This window comes from Marmota monax, unplaced genomic scaffold (assembly GCF_021218885.2).
Source record: "Marmota monax isolate L192 unplaced genomic scaffold, Marmota_monax_Labrador192_F-V1.1 WCK01_AAM20220418_F8-fsc00047, whole genome shotgun sequence".
Taxonomy (NCBI): Eukaryota; Metazoa; Chordata; class Mammalia; order Rodentia; family Sciuridae; genus Marmota; species Marmota monax.
In genome coordinates, this window is record NW_026692072.1 from 7,564,557 (window position 1) to 7,583,868 (window position 19,312).

The 19,312-nt window shown below is 37.3% G+C and overlaps 1 protein-coding gene across 10 annotated transcripts in view; it reads right to left on the reverse strand.

Moving 5' to 3' along the window:
* The window catches only part of Lrrc4c (leucine rich repeat containing 4C), a 1,168,074-nt gene extending 1,149,116 nt beyond the window's left edge, over positions 1-18,958 (reverse strand). For 8 of the 10 annotated variants that reach the window (XM_058583392.1, XM_058583380.1, XM_058583395.1 and 5 more), the window contains exon 1: positions 17,972-18,958. The gene's annotated coding sequence lies outside the window, so the exon portion shown is untranslated. The remainder of the gene's footprint in view (positions 1-17,971) is intronic. The other 2 variants (XM_058583394.1, XM_058583385.1) reach the window with 1 other exon arrangement.
* Positions 18,959-19,312: the final 354 nt, after the last annotated feature.

Genomic DNA, 19,312 nt, shown 5'->3' on the forward strand with positions numbered 1-19,312 from the left:
ATACTTTTCTGAGCCTGGTGGTGTACACCTATACTGCCAGCTTCTCAGGAGGCGGAGGCAATAGGATCAGTTGAGCCCAGGAATTTGGGGTCAGTAATTCACATTTATTGTATATTAACACAAATTTTCATATTTCTACTGTATAAACAGATTGTTCTCACCATCCATTCACATTAATTGTGTATTAACCCACTGAAATTGTATATTAATAGCACAGCAAGACTCCATCTCTTGGAAAAAAGAAGAAGAAAGAAAAGCAATACCTATCTGGATAGGAGAAGGGGTGCTGTTGTCATGGGATTACAATAACATCAGACACGACCTGATTTTAATTCATAAAAAGAATTGTCTTGTCTTACATATCAAAGTCCTAAAAAAGAGCTACTCTATCATTTTGAACGTGGAGAAACTAATGGAAAGGAAATAAAAACTAAGGAAAGAAGTGGAAGGAAATATAAAATAAATGCACACACACACGTACACACACACACATGCATAGAGCTTCCTTGTAATCCTTTTGTAATACTAGCTTCATTGCCAATGTTGTGGAGGAGTTTTAAAATAAAGTCATTTCACTTCATTAAAATTGAAATGCAAGGTGATGTCACATTTTTTTTTCTGCAATGGGGAGGGGGGACATATTATAATGAGGTCCTAATATTTGCATAAACATCGAAAGTATTCTCTAGCTGGAAAGAAGTTCTGTGATGTTATGCGATATTCTGACATATAAGATAAGTGATAATGGTGGGGTACTAATTGCTTTAAAGACTCTGCATAGAGAGGAAGGTTTGTGGGGAGGAAGGATTCTACAGAAGGTAACTGCATCTTCATCTCTCAAGGTCCCACTGAAATTTGATATCTCTAAACCATGGCCCAATAACTCAGAGGAAAGAATTAAGAAATTTTCAGGGAATTCTAGAATATGGAAGCTGAGAGTTTATGAAATTATTTAGTTCTGAAGTTCTATGTCCTGGTATTTTTTTATCTTAATCAGTAGAAGTTTTAGCCTTTAAATTCTAGAGAAAAAGTACCACTACCAAAGAACAAATCACACTTCTTCTACCCTCCATAATTTTAATCATTTCCTGCCACTCTTGATTTCTCTGCAATTTTAATGATACATTTTAATGAAAACCAGTGATTCTGAATGAAGGAAAATAACATGAATTCTAAATTAGGCTTCTATAGTTGTTATTTTCTTTTCTGAAAGTAGAACCTACTTACCCATATTCTACATTTCTAATATCCTTTCAAACTAAAAAAACATGTAAGATCCAAATGTTATTCCAGTTACTGAGCTTAGTACATCATTGGCAGATGGAGGATGTCTAACATACTTTCCCTGTATGTGTGGATCCAGGTTTTTCTTCATCAGAATCACTTAGATCTCCTTACTCAGATAATGGAGCATAGGCCTGCAACATAGCAACTGTCATCTGGGCTCTTCCTACATTCTAACACTCTCTGCTCTTCACCAGGTCCCAGAGGCATCTGTGAGAACTTTAAAAACCAGAATGTAAGCCAGAGTATGGGGGTGCACTCCTGTAATCTCAGTGGCTCTAGAGACTGAGGCAGGAGGGTTTTTTTGTTTTTGTTTTTTTTATGCAAGTTCAAAGCCAGTCTCAGCAATAGCAACTCAGTGAGACCCTGTCTCTAAATAAAAAATAAAAAGGGCTGAGGATGTGGATTGGGGATTAAATGCCTCTGGGTTTAAACCCTCGTGCAAAAAAAAAAAAAAAAAAAAAAAAAATGCTGCAGCATACTGTATAAACCTCTGCGTCTCTGGTTTCTTCTCACCTGAAACCTCCAGAATCTCCACCTTTGGCTGGGGCTGGAAGAGAAGAGGAAGTTAGGAAATCTTTTTAACAGACTTCCCAGATCATTTTTTTTTCCAAAGAAAGCAATAACATTTGAAGACTTTATTCACTTCCATCTATTTGTTTATCTGGGACAACTTCTGCCTTTGAGTCTGATGATAATTGATTAAACCTTTGGTCAAGTCACTTTGCCTTCCCTAATGCTCACTTTGTATCTACAAATTAATCTTCACAGTGTCCTTTAAGCCCCAGCTGATACAATGCACTGAGAAAGACTCAAATTCTACAGAGAAGAATGCTTTACAATTCTGATATGCCTAAGAATCTTCCTACCACCCTTGGCCTAGTAGTTTCTGCTGCATGAAGACTGGAAAGTAGAGCTACCCTTCTCTTACAGTGTCAGCTTGGGGAGGAAAGACTTCCTGCTCAGGAAGTACACAGGGAATTTCTCCCGTCAGTATTAAAAAAGATGATGTGGGGCAGCTTGAAGTCTGCAGATCTGCTCAGCTGCGGCTCAGTGAGCAGCTGGTAATGCAGCATTCATATCATGCTGGCTCAGCTAAGAATACCCTTTCTATTCTTGCCTGCTTTTTGTTTTGTTTTGTTTTGTTTTCAGGCTGAGGTGTTAGGGAAAGAAGCAGTATCTGAATGCATTTCACAGTTACCCTGCATTTTATAAATCAGTGAATCCTCTCAGCCAACCTCAGCAATGGAGAGAGGTTGGCCCCATCTGCCAGAGAAGCAGCCAACATCTGAAAGACTGAGTGGAAATTAAAAGTCCACAAGGTCCCAGCCCCTGGATTTTCGCTTAGACCTCTCTATTGACACTGCCCTATTGCAATCACAATCGTTAAAAGTAATAAAAAGGTTATGTGACTAAAGATAATGCTGCAATTCTAAAAAGATATTATTGCACACAATTGTTTGTCCATGCAAGACAAAATTCCATATTAGAACAATATTAAAATGTTATTCTAGTACTGGTTTATGGAGATACACTACTGTTACTACGTAAAGCATTAGCAATTAAAGAGAATTGACACATAGATATCCCAGAGTACAATTCTCTCAGGCTTGGAGAAAAATTTTTAGACTCCAGCAGGTCTCTTATTCCATTACTAAAGAGAAATAGTTGATCCATACTGATATAATAAGATATGGGTTTCTCAGGATGAATTTGCTGAATTTAATAAAGGTTAACACTCAAGTATCTTCCAAGAATCAAGCATTCAGTGGTTTATGTGTATTACTTATATATTATTTAAAATGGGTAGATACCTGAAGCACATATTCCTGAGAAACTTATGTCATAAGATAATATTTTATCCTTGTATATTTGCCTAAGAGCCACATGTATATTTGTCAATAAATACATAGTAGAATTATTATGTAGGTCACAGTTTCCCAAATGAGTTTCATAGGGCACTATTAATTTGCTAAATGTTAACAGATGTTCCATGAAAACAACATTCCATTGTCAAATAAATTTGGGAAAACTGCATTAAATTAAATTAAACATGATTGTTCAATACAAGACTTCTTGAATTCTTCAAATACTAATTTTTATATATTTCTATAAAAGAAAAAATAGCATGGGACATTTCCCAAAGATATGACATAAGACGTTTCTTCTCTGAATACAAATATATTTTGCTTTTTTGAAAATATGTTAGATACATTTTGTAGCAATTTGGTTAGATGGACAGACCCTTGAAAAGATGCCTGAAATTGCACCATGTTATTTATTCCTGTATCATTATTATTTGTTCAGTTTCTCTAGTTTTCCCATCATTTTGATAGACATTCAGAAATAAAATTGGAATTTCTGGGAAGGCTGAGGAGGAACAAGGAAGAAAACTGATGTCAAAGAGGCAAGAGTCCCAGAGTTTAGGCTGCACCTCTGAGAATCCATGCCAGACCTTGATATCTGCTGTGAAGGACAGCCAAAATTCTGAAGCAAACCTCAAGTAATGCTACTCATTTTTGAAAATAGTCCTCTGACGCCCAAACAATACACACATCTTATCATGTTTGGTTCTTGTGCAATGTGTCTCAATATCACAGTGTCAGATCTTGTTCGTGAAGAGGTAGATCCATCCACAGAGAAGCTGTTTGAATAAACAAATTCTTGTTAAAATCCCAGAATGGCCATAACAACTATGAACTTGGTTAGAAAAAGCAGAGGATCTTTTACAGAAATGAGTCACTAGCTTCTACTGCTTGATGTGCAGAAATTTTATGTGTCCATAATCATCACAGAGAGCCTATTTTACAACACTAGCTTCTACTTCTGAAGCTAAGCCAGATGAATTCAGGGCATAAAATTTGACTTCTCCAATCATCTTTCCTTGCAGACCACTATATAGCTCCAAATGACTCATACCAATGTTTCCTATAAGCTGAATGGAAAACTATGCTCACCCTTCAAGACTCCCTAAAACTCATACCTTTAACCTTTGAAATGAGATTTCAATGGCATCTAAGCAAGCAAAAGATACAATCACCAATACTTTTCGTGTGAAGGGCTTCAATTTGATAATCCAATAAATCCGATAAATCCCCAAATCTGATATGAACAGATGCAAGGAACCATGCCATCTGCAAGTCTTTTCAGTTAGTCTCTCCATTCTGACCTAAAATATTCAACCCATTTCCATTTTTGACAGAAAAGATGTTGTAAGTAAATGCAACACACTAGCAAATAAAAGTACCTGGGCTTCTGAAAATAAATGCCATTAGAGATTGGATTTTGGGGGATCTAACAACAAACTCTCTCACCCCCATGCTATTTCAGCATCCTGAAGTCAACTCATCTCTGCAGGTATAATAAAATTATTCAAAGGTCAATTACTACAGAAAAGATGAGGTACAAACTAATTAATTATACAGGCTAGGCTCTCTGAAATCTTGGTGTCCTTTACCTTTTCCAATATTATATCCAAAGTTTTGCTATCTTCCTTCTCTATAACACACATGCATAAGAACATGACCATCCAATTCAGAATCTGTACTCTGAACCCAGGATTCGATAGAGACTGAGGAGCAAAATAAGAAAGCACAGTTTGTGCCTCCTCAGAGCTTTTAAGCCATTTGTCAGTCACCTCTATGGCCCTTTATTGACTTTTCTAACTCATGATCCCTAGAAGGGTTTTGTCCTATGCAATGCCTGTTTGTTAAGATTATCCTCATCCATTCATTAATTGTATTTGCTTAATGACAAAATCCCCTGATTTTTGGTGCAAGAGCTTATGCTGGACCTGGGGATGAAAGAGCATTACAGTAGTATATACAGTACTGGTCTTGGAGGAGCTCACAACCTGTAAGATATAATATAGGAACTGGGTGAGAAAAGAAAAAAAGATTACATGCAGATAACATGTAGAAGGTGCTTTGCTTGAAGCTTATATTCATTTTACCTTTTGATCTAAATAGAAATGTAACTTACTTATTAAACAATGAAACAGGTATGGAGAGTAGATCCATTTTATTTCAGGCACTGACTAAACACCAGATGAAATGATCTCTGCTCCTATTGATCTTAACATCTAATAATGTAGACAGAGAAATACAAGACAATTAGCAGATACATAAAATACTACAAATTTTCAAAAGGAACCCAACAAAGAGCTGAGATGAAGGACAGATATGGTCTCCTTGCCAAGAAGACGGCAACAATTTAGCAACAATTTTGCTAGGCTGTATGCACCAAAAGACCATCTGCTTTAAATTTAACAAATGAAGTCCTTAGGTACAAAGTGAGAAGGAATTCTGAGGCCACAAAACTAAAGGTAAAATGATGTTATGTTGAATATCTGATTTAAAAACCCATTATCCAGGAGAAATAGAGAAAATCGAGTAGGAGATTAGGCCACTGGCCTTAAATTATGTCAAAGGTCTGGATATGAAAGACATTATTTTCAATATAAAGGATCCTATGATGTGACTGTATGTAAGGTAGACTGTAAGTGTTTTTGAAACAGGACCTGTACCTTCTCAAATCCTAGCTCTAACAGTTATTAGCTATATTGGTTTTGACAATTTGCTTACACTCTCTCGGCCTCAGTTTCTTAATCTGCAAACTTGTGGTGAGCCGCTTCTGCCGTTTCTGCAGACTATGGTCGCCATTACAAGATGGCGCTGGCTCCGCTGTGGTCTGTGACAAACAACTCCTTATTTGGGAGAGTTGGCGCATGGTTTTTCACCACCCTATGAGAAAGCTCCACGTGGCAGCTTCGCATTGGGGCTTGAGATGCTTTATTAAGGCTGGGAGGGGCATCCGAGAGAGAAGAAGAAATATCAAGGGCCTGAATAAACTGCTGAAAGAAGATTCCTGAGTTGCGTCTTCCTTGCGGGCAAGGGGTCGCGACACAAACTAGACATTATACTATATTAAGAATCAAGTAAGAGTTATTTGCATTCTTGTCATCACCATAGAATACATATTTAAAAGTAGAAATAAATATGTGGCTCAGCAGTTGTCTTATTTCCAATTATAAATTTGAATATTTATTTTGAAGCTATTAAAGCTGCATAAATAATAAGCCATACTTAATTATTTGAAATGTATATGGTTCTTTAAGTCCTAAAAATATGAGATTTTAGAATCTCATGGAAGTTGGGAAATAATTTACCTTTATTTTTGTCCTTAAACTAAGTTCATTGGGAGAATTTGGGGAAAAGGCACACTGCCTCCTGAGAATATGTGTAAAAAACTTCTAAGAGCAAGTTTGTAGATAAAAGTACTGTAACTGACAAGATCCCACGGTGATTATACCTATTGATGTGCTTGTAATGGCAGGGCAACCCTCAAAGAAAATAATAAAATTTAATTAAAATGAGCATCACAAAGTGGCACACAATAATATTGCAACACTGACATAAAAATATGATTAGTGGAAACATAAAATAGTGTGCTTAGAATCACAAAAAAATGAACTTTATTCATTACAGTCTCTTGTAAGAAAAAAAAAAACTGAACAATCTGTGTGTGTGTGCGTGGTGTGTGTGTGTGTGTTTGTGTGCACATCATACAAATATTAGTGTATTTCATGTTATGTAGCAACTTCACTTATAGGGGTGTGTGTGCATGAGTGTGCGTGCATGTGAATGTGTGTTTGCTAACATCCTCTAGGTGTACTTGAAGTTTTATCTTTCCTTCATATCAGCTGGCTTGCTTAATAATCTTTTTTTTTTCTCTAGGTTGCCCCTTCGCTAATTGGGCAAATGTGATAATTTGTAATGGGTCTCCAACTCATTAGTGTAATTTAGTCAGGTTCTACTGTGTTTCACCAGGCACACAAACCAGGCTGCTGCACACATCTGTTTTTAGAGCTCTATTTCATAAGCATCCACAATATTTCTGCTTTAAAATTGAGAAATGATTGCCCCTTATCAGCTATTTGTTAAACTGGGATACATAAATATATGAGCTATCATCCATAAATAATTTTAGCATAGAAAATAACAAAAATTAACATTTGAATGGAACTTTAAAGTTTACATAGTTTTTTCTTGCATATCCATACAAAAGCCTGTGTATTCCCTTGTGAAGAAAGGAATTGCCTATTTTTAAGGACTTACAAGACATTTTATACAATTTCCAAACACAGGTTCTTGACTTATTCAGACATATTTTATGTTATCTTGGCCATTTATTTAACCTCTGAGTTTAAATCTGCCATGCTTTAAATTTTGTATTAATATCTACTTCATAGTTTTTCTAGAGGAAAGGATGAAGTTTTTGATAATGAGTATAAAGTACAAGACATATTTTTTCCTTGCTATCCTGATTCTGATGTAGCAGATAGAAATTCGTTTTTAAAAGTTGCCTACATCTAATGACAGAGAATTGAGATAGTCTTCAAATATATAACTGGTGTTTGCAGACTGGGAAGACTTGGAGTTCATTATGCAAAGACGGTATGTATTCCTCCCTTCCAGCAAGAAGGCAAGAAGCCACCTTTGGAAACAGAATGCATCTAATCTGGAGCTCTCAGCTACTTAAAACTGAGCAAGCAGAACTGAGACCAGAGCCATGTATGATATTTGAAGTGGTTCAAAAATGTCGAAAGAGAAGGGAAGAGGGCCTGAGGTAGATGAGGGAAAAGTTGGAGCTGGGGTAGTAAACTAAAAGTATAAGATGTCCTAACAGGTCAGCTGATCCTAGAATAGTCTGAGTAAGTGTCAGACAGGAGGTGTTGGTGCAGATATTGATATTTTTTGCACATTCTGTGGCTTCCACTCTGTAAGGGGGTTTAGGAAAAGATGATGAAAGCAGTTTCTTCATATTTGGCTGCTCAAATCACTAACCACCATGGGAAGTAATAGGAATAGGAAGAATCGACCCTTTATTTGTTTCTGAACCTCATATGTCAGCTCTCAACAAGGAGGAGGGTCAAAGTGTTATTTAACAGAATCCTGACAAGTGATTTCTGCACTGGACTCACAGAGAGAGATCGCAAGGACCAAAAATTCCATCTGAGTCATTTCTTCTTGGGGGACAAAAAATTCCTTTGCCTCATCAAGTATGTGGCATGGTCAAAATTAGAGCTGATTAATTTTAAAATGCCTTTCCACTCTTTTCCTGAATGCTTAGCTTAGTTCCAGACCTTAAATCTAGTGGGGGGAGGGGAATCTAAGAAAAAAAATCACCCTATGAAACTACTTAGTAAATTTTCTAAATTTATTTTTGTGGAACTGTCATCCTTCTAACTTGGGAGAAACAGAAGCTGGCATCCACTTGAAGCAGAAAAGGGGTCTCTCACCTTTCTTAGAACTCAAAACTGAATGCTTAAAAGTCAGAGAATAACCTTTCTATCTATTTTTCAAGGTTGAGTGAAGTGCCATTTCACTCTGAGCCATCAGTTCTTAGACACATTTACCTCTAGGACACATCATTAGAGATGTTGGGATCATCTGTTTCTTCAATAGACCATCAGGTCATGACACTTGTGCCCCTTCCAGAATATAGGAAAGGGACATGCTAGAAGCTTAAAGAGGAAGAGGAACGAAGGTCACTAGAGAGATGAGTCTTTGCTTCTTGGCTTCCAAGGTCTGTTTCAACAATAATTGGTAGAAGAGAAAAGAAATCCAGAAAAATTATTTTAGAAAAATAGACATAGCAATGCAGAAGACAATTTTACCTGTGAAATCATAGAAAAATGTAAAAAGCAACAGAGAAAAAATAGAGAATACAATGAATGACTTTAAATCTTAGGCAGGTTGAAGTTTCAAACTGGAGGAATCAGAGCACCTGGTCTCTGTAGACAGATGCAACCAAGCAGATGTTCTGCACTTCTAGTAGTGATGCAGTACCTTGAGCAAATCACAAGTCACATGCAGTTCAGTTTCCTCATCTGAATCCTAAGAAAGTGACACCTGCTTTATACATATGTGATATGCCTTTTGTGTGTGTGTGTGTGTGTGTGTGTGGTGCTGGGGAATGAACCCAGGGCCTTATTCATACAAGGCAAGCACTTTACCAACTGAGCTATATCCCCAACCCCACATCTGTGACATTCTTATCTCCTCAACTGGAATATCAGAGCACGATACACGTGCTTACTTTTAAATTTTTTTTCCAAGACACTCTACAAGACCCCAACCCATATCTTCACTTTTACCCTTCATCTATTTTTTGATGTATTTCATTATTCTATTCACACTGATATATGCATATTTCTGATTTTGTTTCCTTGTTAGAGATATTATTACTTTGAATTATATATTTAGGACCAACTCCAAGTTGTCCTGCCTTCCTTAAACTTCCCAATTATATACTTCTCATGATAACTTCCTTCTCTGGATTTCCTGTATGGACTCCATTATGGTGTGGTCTGAAAAATCCTGGGCTGCCTCAGTTGGTAAGCAAGTTAATTTTTCCTTATCAATATAATGCCAACAATAATGTATTAATGTATTTGAGGGGGAAATAATACTGCTTATATATTTGTGTTCTATACCATAACTGTAACATAATTTTGAACCCACAATGTTCTTAATAATCATACATTGAATAAATGCATCTATGAAATGATCACAGAAAAAAAAAATGTACTATTCGCCACCAGAACATTCATTGAGAATTCTGATTTGCTTATATAAAAATGATCTTGACCTAGATCTGTAGCATAGTTCTGAGATTCAGGGCTAGGAATGGAGTTTGTGTTTGTTTAGTTTAAAATACATCAAGTGAGTCTTGGAAGAAAGGTACGTACCACGGAGAGAGAACAGAAATCTATGTAAACAAAGCTTGGGGGAGAAATGCAGTCATGCCTATAGTGATGGAAGAAATGGAAATCAAACTTGAAGTAGCAAAGACACATCCAGGAGAGTCATGCAGTAAGGCAGAAAGGGTCAAGGAAAAAAAGATTATAGGAGTGAGTGTCAGCCAGAGGGGAGCACAGGAAAAACTCAGCCATTCCTGAAATGGATAGCCCCTCCCTCATAAAAGTGTTGGCAGCCAGCAGCACACTCAAAATTTTAAAACTATTTTTGAATATGCTCTTATCTTATGCACTAGAATCAGAACAGGCTGATGGATAAGATGCCTCATGCTTAATAATATTACAGGTCCCTTGGTAAATGAAATATCCTGACCAAAAGTCACATGTGACTTTTCTTTAGATGAAAGTTGAGTATTTTCCTGTGTTTATATATATATATTCAGAAAGTTCATTATCACTATGCACAACAAACATCTCCAACAGTCAAAAGTTAGCAAACTTGTCTACTGTGTAACTAATCATTTGCTTGTTGTTTTTTTGTTTTGTTTTGTTTTGTTTAGGTTTTCAGGAAAGAGTTTGCCTTTATTAGAATGATCCAAAATGTCATGTATTTTTTTACCTTGTTATTCAAACATTTTCTCAATAGATGTAGAAAAATCTTTCTTATTAAAACACTTCTATATCAAATACCTACTAGGTTATAGGTATGTGTGGTCACAGGTTTAAATTCCAAACATATTGTTGAAAACTACTCTCTACACCTTTGTGTTTACTTGGTCCTCGTTTCTGTAACTTGTCACCTAAAACTGAAGTATACAAGTAAAAAAAAAAAAAGATTTGAAATCCCTCATCATTGAATAGTTTACCAACAAATATTTAAAATGCTCTATTGGTTGCACCCTCACTACCACATACACACAAAGAAAAAGCTAAATTATCCATAAGAGTAAAAATATAAATGAGTGTCTATGGATATACAAATGCTAGATAACTTTTTCTGGGATGAGAAAAAGGGTAAAATTAAAATTTTCTTTGACAGTATTAAGGCAAAGGGAGATTGACAGATCTTCTTTTTATCAAGAAAGCTTTCAATGTGACCTTTTCTCCTGTTTGTGACAAAGCAATGAGTTACATTTCCAGACTCCCAACATTTTAGGCCCTGATTTTAGAAAGCATGCCTCAGCTCATGAAATTCTGAACCAGTTCTCTTTCTCAATCTCCTTGCATGCTCTGCACCAAATCACTCTTTTTCCATCAACATATTCCCCACTGACATCAATATTGCTAGAAGATAATTTTCTTCCTCTCTTTCATATTTTTATGACTGGACAGATAAAAACATTCACTTTTCTGTTCATTCATATGATATAACAATGTTTATCACCTCCAAAGGAATAGAACATTAATTGAGATTATGATTATTATCATAATTAATATTACTAATCATTACAAATAAACATAATTTTCATTATAATGAGGTAACTCTTATTGCACACCAGCATTATAACCTCTATTGTAAGTATTTTGTGAGTGTTCTTTTTCTTAATCTTTTAACAACAACCCCATAAGGTAAGATATGAAAATAGCAGTATAAAATTAACTGGCCCAAGTTATATAACGAAAGAATAGAGATGCATATTAAGGGTTACTACCCATAAAGTGTATTCTACAAATGCTCCCCACTGCCACCTGCTAATTAATGTTACAAAGATCTTTATGTCCTTACTTTGTTCTGAGCCTTGTAACTGCAGTACAATATCCTACTTGACATCAAATATTTCAATAAGATTTTGTTAATCATCAAATTGAAATAGAAATCTGCCCAAGCTATGGATTCTGCTAAATACTATACAAATATGGCATTGATGATGTACTAGATTAGGGACCAGTTGATTCAGGGAGGAACACTTCACAGACCCCTTGGGGACACTATGATTGCACATCTCCCCTGATAAAGTGGGGTCTCTTATGACAACAAGATTATTTGATTGGCATTTAGAGAAGGCTTGCTCAGGACTGTGTACATTTAGGAACCTGTGTGAAGAAACATTGGGTTTACTACCTAAAAAAAGAAAGAAAAAACAGAAGAAGGAAAGAAACAATAGTATAAAAGAATAGACTTGAGCTTTAGTGTGAGCCAGAATTTGTGGCAAAGAAATAAATCTCTTTTTTGCCTCATTTATAATATGAAAACAATAATTCACCTTACTATTTTTTTATGAATAATAAAAGTAAATAACCTAAGCTACCTAGCACAGTGCCTGGCATATATAATACATTTGTTGACTAAGATAATTATGATTTATTACATTACCTCCATGTATGATAGCAATTTAATCTATAGGATGATACAAAGAGAGTTTCCTTAATTCCATGCAGAGCCACCAACCACAAATTCTGATGCTCAAGGCTATGGTAGAACCAATGGACTTGTTTTTGTTATTTTGGTTAATGGACATCTTTCTTCCCTTTCTTACTATCCTGGGATTGGATTTTATAGAATGGGGCTTTAAAATGCAGTGAGTGTGAATCTGGTCTTCCTTCCCAGCCAGTCATGAAGTAGACTTCATCCATTCACTATAAAGATAGGAAGAATCCACAATCTGAAGGACACAATCCTGCTCCTGCTCCCTTCATGCACAGGGAAAGGCTGACTCTGCAGAACAGAAATACCTGGGTCAAGTGGTACCAGCCGTGCAGAGTTAGCAGAGCAGAATTGGCCTCATCACCGACAGCTCAGCTCAGCTACATTAATAGGAACAAGGCTTTTTACATCTTTTGCAATATGTTCTTGAACTAAATAAAGGTCACACAAATGACACAGCCCCCACATGGGTCAGATTCTGGCTGAGGATTCTTAATTCTGTATAACTATCACGTCAAAATTCCAGGGGGGCAGCCTTGGAGATTGCAGAATGCCCAGTCCAAATTTCAGAAATTGTGGCAAAGAGACATGAGCAGGAAGAATCTTTCTATACTTCCCACAGCAATGTCACAGCATCTGTACCTGGTAGATGTTTAATAAATAGGCATCCTTCATTGTCTGTGAACAAAACGAGATGTTAGATAAAGAGCAATGTTAACACCACTTGCTGACATTTGAATTGTGTTTCTGCAACCACATATGGATGGATGCACATTATTCTCGTTACTTATATTCAGTATCATTTAGAAAGTTGTAAGCATAAGTACAGTGACATCTGGAAAGCCTGCTTAGGCTGCTCTGAGAAAGGGTCTGATAAAACCCAGTTACACAAAGAGAGCTCACTCATAGAACCAGAGCTTTCTGTCTCCAGTTTAATTAGCTCTCAGATTATGCTTGGGGATTTTGCCTACCTGCATAAAGATATAAATACACTGAATTACATAGGTCTTTCTAATTATGAAACCAGATTAAGAGGGGTGAAAGAGTAGACATGGACTACCTATAGAGTTCCAATGGTACGCAAAGGATTTACCAAGCAGATTATGCGCAATCTTTTATTAATTTATCACAGAAGCTCTTATGAGTGACTGCTGCTGTTTTACAGATTAGATTACTGAGACTCCAAGAGATTATGTGGTTCCAAGTACGTCCACCTCCAAAACCAGTGTTCCTTACCACATTCTCCTGCTATTACCATCTTCAATTCACCCTACTAACTCTGGTTTGTTTCCTGAATTCGTCTCAGAATAATTGTCATTACAACTTGTGTCATTATTATAAATAAATATCATATTTATACAATTTCCAACTTTAACTTAAATTCTAATCAACAGCTTCATTGTGGACTAAAGTTTTTGTATCTCATAGAAAAAGACAGGTGAGAGGCAGGTTTCTTATCTTTTCCCTGTCCTTTCTATGCTGCCAGTGACAATGGATTCAAGTCATTACACATGTTTCATTCCTCAAGAATCTGAAGTTATACCTCGTAGAGACTGGCCAATTACTTACATATGCACATTTCCCCATATGATCATATACTTCATATAAACATGCATACAAACAGCTTACTAAGAATGCACATTGAAATTACTAAGAAGAGGCATAATCAATATACTTGGGAAAACAGCCAAACTCCCACAATAAAAATACTCATCACTGATCATGAAGAAAAGACCAAGTCTATTTAATGAATTTAATTTGAAGTCATATCAGAGAAATCACTTTATATTGTATTGAAGTATATGTGAAGTCAGCATTACTATAACACTTTACATTCCTAAGGCAGTGTATAATTACTGATCATTTCATTCTACAACATTTTTTCATAACCTGCATGACAACATTATGAGTTAAGAATGTTTACTTCCAAAGTATATTGGAGAAAGTCAGGGTTCAGAGTCTTTAAGTGACTTGATAATCTCTAAGTAGCACTGTCAGTACTTGACTGACATCTGGTTCTCAATCCAGTTTTCCTTCTCCGGATTATAACCCAAACTCCACCATTCTCCCACCTTAGCTGTGACAGCTTAGTGGTCCCAAATTGCATTGCAGATGATTGAATGAGTTGAATTATTCTATTGCAAAGCCCTGCCCTATTCATATATAAATTAATCATCCTTTCTTTTGTGACTTATTGGAGGAACCCAAGAATTTGTTTTAAGTGACAGACCAACACCAAGACCACACAAAGCATCTGTCCTCAGAGTGCATATTTCCTTCATCCCTAGTATATGCACTTTCTGCTGTAGACAGTTTATTTCAGCCTGTTAATCCTCACCCCAATGCCAGCACTAGCTCAATTCTTCATGGAGCTAATACACACCACTAGGCTGTTGAAATGACTCAGCAATCAAAACTTCAAGTTAAGTCCACCTGATCCTCACCTACCTCCAGGGCCAGAGCTCCCAGAGCCCCTTTCTGCTCTTGAACTTACTAAGCAAACTTTCTGGCTTCTTTTAAAGGTTCTCAGTAGCTGACTTTCCAGCTGTCAGCCCTGTTTGTTATAGAGGGAAAGAGCTATTCATGTGTTAAGTGCCCTGGGTCTTAAAAACATAGAAACACACTGGAGAATGTTGGGACTGGTTGGTTGACTTGAGCACAAACCCAGAGAAAGGCTTGCCAACCGACTGGAACTAAATAGAGAAGAAATTAGAATTTCCTTTATTCTCCACAATAAACTCAAAGCAACCTTGTACCAATTTATTCCTTTAAAAATATAACCTGGCATGTATTTGTTCTGGGGAACTTCAACTTCTTCATCAGCACATCTAACATGTCTTCTCAACTAAAACAGAAGTTCTCTACTACCACTTGGACCTTTCTTTTCTGAATTTCTTTTAAGCAAGAAAACCAACCCCAGTGAACTTCAAAACACTCTTTACCACCAAACAGAGCTCAAAAAAGACAAAAGAAAGATAGCCATGGATCTGGGACCAGGTCTGATCAAAAGCTATTTACCATTGCTCTGAACTGAGCTGCAAATAAAGATGCAAAGTTACAGTTGTGCAAACACCATCAGAAACCTTGAGATACAGGGGAGTTGCTTTGCACATTGCATGAACTATAATCAGAAAATCCCAAGTTGGCTTGTACTCCGATTCTATTATTAGCCTGAAATAAGTGATAAAGAGTTGCTGTTGCTAGAAGATTCACTCATTACAATTATTAAATCTCAAATACACAAAAGCCAATGTTATCTTTTTTTTTTTTTGAGATGGTGTTGAGAATAATCTTTGCAATTAATTTTTGCCAACACCACAAGTCTAAATATACTCCTACTGGGTGAGAATGTGAAGGGGTGGGGGAGGAACAGTCAAAATTCAATAGCCTCAATGAAAAGAGGTACTAATTTGCCAACTTTCAGAATGGCATTTTCAAAGGGCTTCTTTTTATTCAGAGCAGATCTGAGACAAAATAGATGACCTAAAATACTGTCCTCTACGTGGGGCTAGTTATCAAAAACTGCAGAGAAAAAAATAAAGAGCTGACCAATTAAGGAATGACAATTGCCCCACAACATCTAGGGGTTTCAGATACCCTGACATGACCCATCAGCACATGGAGCATTAGGGGCTTTTCTTTCCTTATACAGTAAACTTTGTTTCCTATTTATGTAATTAGCATCACCTTCTGGCTTCATGTATCATGGCTGTTTTCTCCACAAAGAAAATCATAATTTATTTGTGTTTTCTTTAATGTTCAATCACTTAAAAGTGAAACAAGCAAGTAAACAAAATCCCTCCTTTCTTAATAAGAGAAATGTAAATAGAATTTATGATAAATAACCCAGATTAAAATATCTTAATCAGAAATATTTCATAAGACCTCAGAGAGAGTCCCACCTCCCCCCGCATTTTTTGTTGTTGTTGTTGTTAGTTAAATCAGGAGAACTGTAGGGAGTAAGAGTCAGTCATAGAGCTGAGTTGGGGTGGGATGTCTTTTTAGCAGTTGCCATTCTTTAGTTGCTTTCCTAATATCATTAGGCAAAGATCATTAGATTAAAGGAAGGATAGCCCATGTTAATTCCAGAGTATAATCTCATCTAAGTTGTTTTTCCTTTTTTATTTTTTTTTCTTGTTTTGGTTATTCCCTTGTTTTGAGTATGTTATCTGTCATCTCTCAACTTGGATGATCTCATAAATCTTTAAACCATTCAATCATCTCTGAATAAATTTCTCATATTACAATTTTCACCTTCTTCCTATCTAAATATAGATGTCAACACTTGGAAAGAATCACCTAGGAATGCCCTCCTCTACCTAGTTAACATACCTGTCATCGTCTCCATGAATATGTTCACAAGAACAGTTGGAGTGGGCTATCATTCCATGAAATATCGCCATTTCTCTTAGGACAAACCATTCATATGCCCTGAGGAAGACTAAGGTTCCATTGCTTCCACTTGGGGTTTGAGTATTTTAGAAAGCTATTTATAAGTTATTCTCACTTCTTGGGAGAAGCTAAGTGATTCCAATGCAGAGATAAGGAAAGGGAAAAAAAAACCACACAGACACAAGAACACAGATGTTATCACAATGAAATGGTATTTTGCTTTAATTAAATAATCTCAGAATCACGACAGGCAAAACATTATCTGCATTTCAACTTGAAGGAAATGGGAAAAGAATGAAGTCCCGGCTAACCACCAGGAAACACCAAAGAGACCGAGTTAGGCAAGCCATTTGACTAAAGTCACCTGAATTTCTGATACCACTTGCTTTTACAGCCCAGAATAGACAATTAAGAACAATTTGCAACCACACTTCCTTCTCTAAGGACAGCGTAGGGTGAGAGGATGTTCCAAATCGACAGACACTAGTCTTAATCAAGGGACACTGCATTCAGAAAGGTTAATGAGATGCAATAGCAAGAGAATCAGTGCAAAAAAGTGAGGTTCAAAATACTAAACAATTTCCACTTTGTTCTCATTTGCTCCAATTAAGATCTGTTGAAGCCGCTTTTCTGTATTCTACACATTCACTACTCTCCAGAGCAGATAAAACTATTCAAGGGGAAAAAAAAGGAGCCACAGGGGGTGTACTATTAAGTTATCATAAAAGTCCGGATAACACCCCCACACCCCACCCCCACAGGATTTCTGAGCACTCACTTTTGCTTCTACCTCAGAGGCTCTGCCAGCAGCTCTTTTGATTGATTTTTTTTTCCCCTCAAATTTAGAGATTTATTTCAAGGAAGAAGAAGGTTGGACTTATTATTTTCCCCCAGATTTTATACATTCAGAATTTACTGTGAAAATGTCCAATAAATGAGAGAGGGATAAACATGGTAAAAGGTGTGTGTGTGGGGGGGGGGGGGTCATACAAATGGAAATAATCTCCTTGGCATGAGAATAACCCCAAAATGCCACACACTGAGTTCTTCTGAGCATTGTAATCTCTAGAAATGCACTTAAAAACTGCATAGGGGTTTCCAAAAACAAACAGGAAAGCACAAACATCACAGAAAAGAAGGACTAAGATCTAAAGAGTCTCGTGACTTACCTTCTTGATGAATCCTCAAAGTTCACCCAGGAAAATTTAAAATCCTCTAGCTCGTCATGCGCTACTCTATTTTCTTTTCCTCCTCCTCCTCCTCTTCTTCTTTTTTTTTAAGTCACATAGGAGAAAAATAATCAGTTTTCAAAGATTCCATTTATCTGATCTTCCAGCACCAGCAAAAACGTGTCCAAGAGACTCCGCCAAAAAGTAAGCCAAAAACTCATCAAAGGCAAAAAGAGAAGGGGGAGTGAGGAAGGGAGGGGTAGTGGAAGGTGGGGGGGGGGGGGCTACAACTGAGAGCCCAAGTGCCCAGAGATTATTTTCATGCTGTTGAAATCTCCTACTGCACGATATACCTGCTTTGGTTTTCACGCAAACACACACACACACACACACACACACACACCACGGACACTCACATATTCTCTTTCACGCAAAAGCAGGCACCCACACTCACAAGCACACACACACACACACACACACATACACACACACACACTCAAACAAGCCAGTGTAATGAAAACTGTCAGTAGTAACCTCCAAGAGCTGCTGTGTGCTGCAGATGGTGTGGCTCGCTGTTACCTTCCCAGGTCTGTGGAGGATCAAAAGAACATCCAGATTCAAGGGGGGGCCAGGACTAGATGGATTCCGGATCCCTCTCCCCAAAGCAGATGCATCAAGCCAGGAGCGGGTCAATCAGCAGAGGTGTCTGCTTGCAGGGTGCCCCGGATTATGGCAAGGTTATTAATCTTGATGTGCTGCATCCCCCACCCCCAACATTCAGCAGCCTGCATTGAGATGATTGCCAGAGCTGTGTCGGTCCCTGTTCTACTGCATTTTGCTCAGCCCTCTGATGCTGCAAGTGAGACACAGTGGAGGCAAGAATACTAATAAGGTGGTTAGCTACAGTTTCTTCAAGGCAGTCGGCATGCAGTACAGTAAATGTGTACTTCTCGGTGCTCTGTGTGTGTGCCTGCGTGTCTGTAGGGAGGGCAGTGAATCCATCTCCGGCCAGAAGGCGAGATGGTTTGCATGCTGCCCGGGAGGACTATATTGTCGGAATCATTGCTGTCCTGCCACAGCGTTGTCTATGACAGTATTTTGCTTGAGATAAAGGAGGGGGCTTAAAGGGTTAGAAGCCTAGAGCTGGCATTTGAAAGAAAGAGAGGGGGGAAAAATGTCCAGGGAGACAAATTAGCTTTATAAATAGGCTCCAAGGAGACCAAGGCAAATTTTTAACATGCTGCTGCCCTGGCTGTTAAATGGAAATACAAAGCAATTTCAAAAACCAGCTCCAGCCTATAAATCTTAGAGTTGGCAACAAGTATCTGAATTTGACTGATG